The 8,913-nt window shown below is 39.9% G+C and overlaps 1 non-coding gene across 1 annotated transcript; it reads left to right on the top strand.

Annotated features, from left to right (window-relative positions):
* Positions 1–5,138: 5,138 nt before the first annotated feature.
* On the top strand, positions 5,139–5,254 carry LOC117086515. The gene has a single exon (XR_004438413.1). It is a non-coding gene; the product is annotated as a small nucleolar RNA SNORA5 (small nucleolar RNA).
* The last annotated feature ends 3,659 nt before the right edge of the window (positions 5,255–8,913 follow it).

Consider the following 8,913-nt stretch of genomic DNA (forward strand, 5'->3'; position numbering starts at 1 on the left):
AATACCCTTGATTTCTTTCTCTTGCCTGATTGCCCTAGCCAGAACTTCCAACACTATGTTGAATAGGAGTGGTGAGAGAGGGCATCCCTGTCTTGTGCCAGTTTTCAAAGGGAATTTTTCCAGTTTTTGCCCTTTCAGTATGATATTAGCTGTGGGTTTGTCATAAATAGCTCTTATTATTTTGAGGTACGTTCCATCAATACCGAATTTATTGAGCGTTTTTAGCATGAAGGGCTGTTGAATTTTGTCAAAAGCCTTTTCTGCATCTGTTGAGAAAATCATGTGGTTCTTGTCTTTGCTTCTGTTTATATGCTGGATTACGTTGATTGATTTGCGAATGTTGAACCAGCCTTGCATCCCAGGGATGAAGCCCACTTGATCATGGTGGATAAGCTTTTTGATGTGCTGCTGAATCCAGTTTGCCAGTATTTTCTTGAGGATTTTTGCATCAATGTTCATCAGGGATATTGGTCTAAAATTCTCTTTTTTTGTTGTGTCTATGCCAGGCTTTGGTATCAGGATGTTGTTGGCCTCATAAAATGAGTTAGGGAGGATTCCCTCTTTTTCTATTGATTGGAATAGTTTCAGAAGGAATGGTACCAGCTCCTCCTTGTACCTCTGGTAGAATTCAGCTGTGAATCCATCTGGTCCTGGACTTTTTTGGTGGGTAGGCTATTAATTATTGCCTCAATTTCAGAGCCTACTATTGGTCTATTCAGGGATTCAACTTCTTCCTAGTTTAGTCTTGGGAGAGTGTAAGTGTCCAGGAAATTATCCATTTCTTCTAGTTTCTAGTTGATTTGCATAGAGGTGTTTATAGTATTCTCTGATGGTAGTTTGTATTTCTGTGGGGTCGGTGGTGATATCCCCTTTATCATTTTTTATTGTGTCCATTTGATTCCTCTCTCTTTTCTTCTTTATTAGTCTAGCTAGCGGTCTGTCAATTTTGTTGATCTTTTCAAAAAACCAACTCCTGGATTCATTGATTTTTTGGAGGTTTTTTGTGTCTCTATCTCCTTCAGTTCTGCTCTGATCTTAGTTATTTCTTGCCTTCTGCTAGCTTTTGAATGTGTTTGCTCTTGCCTCTCTAGTTCTTTTAATTGTGATGTTAGAGTGTCAGTTTAAGATCTTTCCTGCTTTCTCTTGTGGACATTTAGTGCTATAAATTTCCCTCTACACACTGCTTTAAATGTGTCCCAGAGATTCTGGTATGTTGTATCTTTGTTCTCATTAGTTTCAAAGAACATCTTTATTTCTGCCTTCATTTCGTTATGTACCCAGTAGTCATTCAGGAGCAGGTTGTCAGTTTCCATGTAGTTGAGCAGTTTTGATTGAGTTTCTTAGTCCTGAGTTCTAGTTTGATTGCACTGTGGTCTGAGAGACAGTTGTTATAATTTCTGTTCTTTTACATTTGCTGAGGAGTGCTTTACTTCCAATTATGTGGTCAATTTTGGAATAAGTGCGATGTGGTGCTGAGAAGAATGTATATTCTGTTGATTTGGGGTGGAGAGTTCTATAGATGTCTATTAGGTCCGCTTGGTGCAGAGATGAGTTCAATTCCTGGATATCCTTGGGTTAACTTTCTGTCTCGTTGATCTGTCTAATGTTGACAGTGGAGTGTTGAAGTCTCCCATTATTATTGTATGGGAGTCTAAGTCTCTTTGTAAGTCTCTAAGGACTTGCTTTATGCATCTGGGTGCTCCTGTATTGGGTGCATATATATTTAGGAGAGTTAGCTCTTCCTGTTGAATTGATCCCTTTACCATTATGTAATGGCCTTCTTTGTCTCTTTTGATCTTTGATGGTTTAAAGTCTGTTTTATCAGAGACTAGTATTACAACCCCTGCTTTTTTTTGTTCTCCATTTGCTTGGTAGATCTTCCTCCATCCCTTTATTTTGAGCCTATGTATGTCTCTGCATGTGAGATGGGTCTCCTGAATACAGCAGACTGATGGGTCTTGACTCTTTATCCAGTTTGCCAGTCTGTGTCTTTTAATTGGAGCATTTAGTCCATTGACATTTAAGGTTAATATTGTTATGTGTGAACTTGATCCTGTCATTATGATATTAACTGGTTATTTTGCTCGTTAGTTGATGCAGTCTCTTCCTAGCCTCGATGGTCTTTACATTTTGGCATGTTTTTGCAATGGCTGGTACTGGTTGTTCCTTCCCATGTTTAGGGCTTCCTTCAGGGTCTCTTGTAAGGCCAGCCTGGTGGTGACAAAATCTCTAAGCATTTGCTTATCTGTAAAGGATTTTATTTCTCCTTCACTGATGAAACTTAGTTTGGCTGGATATGAAATTCTGGGTTGAAAATTCTTTTCTTTAAGAACGTTGAATATTGGCCCCCACTCTCTTCTGACGTGTAGAGTTTCTGCCGAGAGATCTGCTGTTAGTCTGATGGGCTTCCCTTTGTAAGTAACCTGACCTTTCTCTCTGGCTGCCCTTAAGATTTTTTCCTTCATTTCAACTTTGGTGAATCTGGCAATTATGTGTCTTGGAGTTGCTCTTCTCGAGGAGTATCTTTGTGGTGTTCTCTGTATTTCCTGAATTTGAATGTTGGCCTGCCCTACTAGGTTGAGGAAGTTCTCCTGGATGATATCCTGAAGAGTGTTTTCCAACTTGGTTCCATTTTCCCCCTCACTTTCAGGCACCCCAATCAGACGTAGATTTGGTCTTTTTACATAATCTCATACTTCTTGCAGGCTTTGTCCATTTCTTTTTCTTCTTTTTCCTTTTGGTTTCTCTTCTCGCTTCATTTCATTCATTTGATCTTCAATTGCTGATACTCTTTCTTCCAGTTGATCGAGTCGGTTACTGAAGCTTGTGCATTTGTCACGTATTTCTCATGTCATGGTTTTCATCTCTGTCATTTCGTTTATGACCTTCTCTGCATTAATTAGTCTAGCTGTCAATTCTTCCACTCTTTTTTCAAGATTTTTAGTTTCTTTGCACTGGGTACGTAATTTCTCCTTTAGCTCTGAGAAGTTTGATGGACTGAAGCCTTCTTCTCTCATCTCGTCAAAGTCGTTCTCTGACCAGCTTTGATCCATTGCTGGCGATGGGCTGCGCTCCTTTGCAGGGGGAGATGGACTCTTATTTTTTGCATTTCCAGCTTTTCTGCCCTGCTTTTTCCCCATCTTTGTGGTTTTATCTGTCTCTGGTCTTTGATGATGGTGACGTACTGATGGGGTTTTGGTATAGCTGTCCTTCCTGTTTGATAGTTTTCCTTCTGACAGTCAGGACCCTCAGCTGTAGGTCTGTTGGAGATTGCTTGAGGTCCACTCCAGACCCTGTTTGCCTGGGTATCAGCAGCAGAGGTTGCAGAAGATAGAATATTGCTGAACAGCGAGTGTACCTGTCTGATTCTTACTTTGGAAGCTTCCTCTCCGGGGTGTACTCCACCCTGTGAGGTGTGGGGTGTCAGACTGCCCCTAGTGGGGGATGTCTCCCAGTTAGGCTACTCAGGGGTCAGGGACCCACTTGAGCAGGCAGTCTGTCCGTTCTCAGATCTCATCCACCGTGTTGGGAGATCCACTGCTCTCTTCAAAGCTGTCAGACAGAGTCGTTTGCGTCTGCAGAGGTTCTGCTGCTTTTTTGTTGTTGTTTTTTAGCTGTGCCCTGTCCCCAGAGGTGGAGTCTACAGAGACAGGCAGGTTTCCTTGAGCTGCTGTGAGCTCCACCCAGTTCGAGCTTCCCAGCGGCTTTGTTTACCTACTTAAGCCTCAGCAATGGCGGGCGCCCCTCCCCCAGCCTCGCTGCTGCCGTTTCGGTTAGATCACAGACTGCTGTGTTAGCAATGAGGGAGGCTCCGCGGCCGTGGGACCCTCCCGGCCAGGTGTGGGATATATTCTCCTGGTGTGCCCCTTTGCTTAAAGCGCAGTATTGGGGTGGGAGTTACCCGATTTTCCAGGTGTTGTGTGTCTCAGTTCCCCTAGCTAGGAAAAGGGATTCCCTTCCCCCTTGCGCTTCCCAGGTGAGGCAATGCCTTGCCCTGCTTCAGCTCTCGCTGGTCGGGCTGGAGCAGCTGACCAGCACCGATTGTCCGGCACTCCCTAGTGAGATGACCCCAGTACCTCAGTTGAAAATGCAGAAATCACCGGTCTTCTGTGTCGCTCACGCTGGGAGTTGGAGACTGGAGCTGTTCCTATTCGGCCATCTTGCTCCGCCCCCCGTGAATGTTCTTTTTCCTGCAACATTGCCAGCTAGCACCTTTGGCCCATCGATATTTAATAGTTTATTTATTTATAGTCTATAATAACCTTGTGAGGTGAGTATTCTGCTTTTCATCTATAGAACATCCCAGAAGGATGAATGTATTAGTCTGTTCTCACATTGCTATAAAGAAATACCTGAGACTAGGTAATTTACAAAGAAAGAGGTTTTATGGGCTCATGGTTGCACATACTGTACAGGAAGGAAGATGCTGACATCTACTTGGCTTGTGGGGAGGCACTAGGAAACTTACAATCATTGTGGAAGATGAAGGGGAAACAGGCATGTCTTACACAGCCAGAGCAAGAGCAAGAGATATGGTGGGAGGAGGTGCTACACATTTTTAAACAACCAACTCTCACAGTACCGAGGGGGAAACTCACCCTCATAATCCAATCACCTCCCACCAGGTCCCAACTCCTACATTTGGTATTACAATGCCACGTGAGACTTGGGCAGGGACACAGATCCAAACTATATCAATGATCTATCCATAATTCTGAGATTTCAATGCCTCCTCTCCACATAGGCATGAGTATTACATAAACTATTAAGTATATAATCCTCTGCAGACCAGTATTATTTAATGGAAAAATGATGTGAGCCAAAAAGGAGCTGTGTATGTGATTTAAAATTTTCTAGTAGCCATATTAAAACAAAGTAAAAAGAAACTAGTGAAATTACTTTTAATAATGTATTTTACTTAACCCAATATAGCCAAAGTATTTTCACTTAATTATATGTTCAATATAAAAATGACTCATGAGCTACTTTACATTCCTTCTTTTCTTGTGCTTAGTCCTTGCAATTCAGTATGTATTTTATACTTACAGCATGTGTCAGTCTAGACTAGCCACATTTCAAGTGCTGACAATTCACACGTGGACAGCGGCACCATATTGGATTGTGTAGTTTTAGACCATTGCTTTGTCAATTTCAATGCTTCTCCAGTCTGTGGAAGGCATTGAAGTTGGAAGCCACAGCAAGATTGTCATAGTAAAACAAAAAGGAAAAATGTGATCAAAGATTTCAGAAATTAATTCTGTCAGTGAAATTTTGAACTGCACTTGCTAACTTATTTTGCCGTTAAAGAAAAAAAAAGTGTTTTATTCACTCAAGACAGGACTTTGGTTCTTTTTTCATTTTTGTAAGTAATTTTTTTTTTTTAAAGTAGTTAGGATTTCATATGGAACAGAAGTAAATATTTAGAATTCATTTACCAGATATTTAGGGAATACAAAATAGGGAGATGGGAAAACGAGAATTGTGAGGATGTCATCAAAGCCTTTTATCAGCAAAGCTGTCACCTTATAGAGACGTAATCTGACAGGCGCTACGTTGAGTTTGCTTTGGTTGAGAGCTTCCACTTCTAAGGTGATTTTTATGAACTCTACTCAGAAATTCATGAGAAAAGGCAAGAGACTATATCACATGCTTCCTCCTCTTTTATTTACTGGTCACTGGAACCAGATGTCAGAACTCTTAAATTTGGAGATTTTTAAGTCCCATGATGAACTAGATAATAGTTAAATTTGACAGTAAGGACTAAAGAGTTTCAAGAAAATGATAAAAATCTGTCATTCAGAATCCACAGTTATGTAATACTTTACTGGAATGTTTAATAGTTCCAGAGAGCAGCAGTGGTTACCTAACGGCATCTTCCAAAAAACCTGAAAAATAACCACTTCCATTTTTACGTTCATAGCTCAAGCAACCAAAATACATGTTTGTGCCTGAATTGTACGTAATAATCTTAGATGTATACACCCAAATAGGTTAGTTCCTTATTTTATATCCCTTGCTTGACTTTTTTCCATCTACACTGTTGCTTTATCAAACTCTCCTTATTTTTATTATAATTCTAGAACAATTAGAAATAGTAGTAATTAAATTGCTGAAATCTGCCTGTGTAAAGTCAAGTAAGAACATTTCAATTCTATCAGTATGGGTGTTAATTATTTTAGGCAAGCTGTCATTTAGGCTTTCTAAAGTGGATTTTGTTCTTGCAGTCAAGAACATTGCTTAGTGCAGAATTAATTAATCATTATAAATATAAAACCTGCAGTATCAGCTCCTATGTTCAGAAAGATTTCAAGAGGCAAGGTTGAAAGAGTCAACAGGCTGCTAAAGGGAATCTTATCATACGCCCTCACCCCCAATCTGATAAAAGGACAATTAAACTATGTACTTCATCTTTTCATAGGCCCTTACTTCAAGTATCAGTTCAAAAATTGGAAGTGAATACTTTTTACAACACAAAGGATTTTTTTTCCTTTTTTGGAATATCTCCTTTTAATGAGGTTTTTAAAAGTAAGACTACAAGGAAATGGCTGAAAATTGATATTTACTTTGGCTAAAGGAAGATCTCAAAACAAAACAAAACAACAAAACAATTTTATTCTCATAGCACTATGATGACTAGAACATATGTTTTCAGTGGGCTCTGAATTTTCCCAAATACCCAGTAGCTACTTAAGAAATATTCTATAAAATGGCCATAATAATTGTATTCCTCACAATGAAGCTCACAGTCATTTTGCTACAGGAGAAAAAGCTCACTTTCTGCATCATGTTCTTACTGTTTTTGAATAATGGCTCTATAATATTGTTTCATTCCTCTGCCCTATAATGAAAGTGAAATTCTACCAGATTAAACTGGAATAGTTTCACCAAAACACAGAGATCATAACTATACAGGTAAAGAAACACATTGGCATAGTGATCTAGAAAGCAATATTAACAAACATTAATTAACTGATTATATGATAGCCACTCCAAATGCTTAAATATTATTGCTTAGGATAAATGCTTTGTATGTACTTATCTCATTTGTCTTTACCACTCAGAGGCAAAGGGTGTTCCTCAATATAGAAACATTTGCATAATTTTTTAATATTACATTGCTAATGTTTCAAAATGTTATAACTGTCTGTTTAGGCCTGACCCAGTGACTGACACCTGTAATCCCAACACTTTTGGAAGCTGAGTTGAGGGCATTGCTTGAGTGCAAGAACTCTAGACAAGCCTGGGCAACATAACAAGATGCTGTCTCTACAAAAATAAAATATTAGCTGGGGATGGTGGGGCACACCTGCAATCCTAGCTACTTAGGAAGCTGACGTAGGAGGATTGCTTGAGCTCAGGAGTTGGAGGCTACAGTGAGCTACAATTACATCACTGTAATCCATCCGGGGAGACAGAGTGAGACCCTTTCTCAAAAACAACAACAACCCAACTGAACCAAAGCAAAACAATTTTTTTTAAAGTATGTTTATTTACAAATATGTGAGCATTTGTTTTTCACAAGGTACTCTCCTAAGAACAAGACAATATGCACTGCATCTCAAACTTGAATGTATGCATTATAGCTCAATCATCTTGTCACACTGCAGATTCTAACTCAGTAGGTCTGTGTGGGGCCTGAGATTCCACATTTCTAACAGCCTCACTGGCGATAACCACGTGACCGGCTTGAGTACCACACTTTGAGAACAAGGACAGAGTCTACAGCTAGAGCAATTTTGATAATAAAGGTCAAAGGACCATGCCATGATTGTTCTGGAAAGCTAATTAGTCACTGCAGCTTTGGGAAACAAGCCAAAGAGTAACTGTTGAGTCGAGCCTTGAATAATGAGTAAAAGTAAGTGTGTGTTGGGGAGTTGCTTTGTGTGTTCTTACTGGTTAATGAGTTGGTAGAAAAGATGTAGAATGTGTTCATGTTCTAAATCACGTTGGGATATCTACAGGGTGTTCGGCTCTCTCAGAAGAGGATCACCAGGGATCTGTTTGCTTTATTAACATCCACACCTGCAGCTGATGTGGCCTTCCAGGTGTTCCTTCTTAGGTATTTCCTCATTAAGTATTTCTCCTAATGTTATCCCTCCCTTAGCCCCCCAACCCCCGATAGACCCCAGTGTGTGATGTTCCCCTCCCTATGTCCATGTGTTCTCATTGTTCAACTCCCACCTATGAGTGAGAACATGCGGTGTTTGGTTTTCTGTTTTTGTGTTAGTCTGTTCTGTTCTTGTGTTAGTTTGCTGAGAACGATGGTTTCCAGCTTCATCCATGTCCCTTATCCTTTTTTATGGCATAGAATTCCATGGTGTATATGAGTCACATCTTCTTTATCTAGTCTATCATTGGTGGGCATTTGGGTTGGTTCCAAGTCTTTGCTGTTGTGAACAGTGCTGCAATAAACATACGTGTGCATGTGTCTTTATAGTAGAATGATTTATAATTCTTTGGGTATATACCCGGTAGTGGGATGGCTGGGTCAAATGGTATTTCTGGTTCTAGACCCTGGAGGAATCGCCACACTGTCTTCCACAATGGTTGGACTAATTTACACTCCCACCAACAGTGTAAAAGCATTCCTATTTGTCCACATCCTCTCCAGCACCTGTTGTAAAAACCTATCTTTAAAGCACATCTCAGTTGTGACCATTCAGAAGTCAAACTAGGCTGGCACACCATAACTCGTGTGAGCCTAACTTGAATATATTTTGATGTAATCAGCTAGGGGAAATTTGTGAGTGACTTGTATCTAATGGTCTTTTAAAAATTTGTTTGATGTATTTTGTACTTCCCAAGACTATGTCTGTGGTCTAATGATATAAATAACCATTTTTACTAGAGAGAATTCTATGGTCTTTTGGTAAAAGTTACTGGTTCTGGTTTTGCAAAGGAGGCACTTTTCTA

The sequence above is a fragment of the Trachypithecus francoisi genome, unplaced genomic scaffold (genome assembly GCF_009764315.1).
Source record: "Trachypithecus francoisi isolate TF-2019V2 unplaced genomic scaffold, Tfra_2.0 Lachesis_group1, whole genome shotgun sequence".
NCBI classification, from domain to species: Eukaryota; Metazoa; Chordata; class Mammalia; order Primates; family Cercopithecidae; genus Trachypithecus; species Trachypithecus francoisi.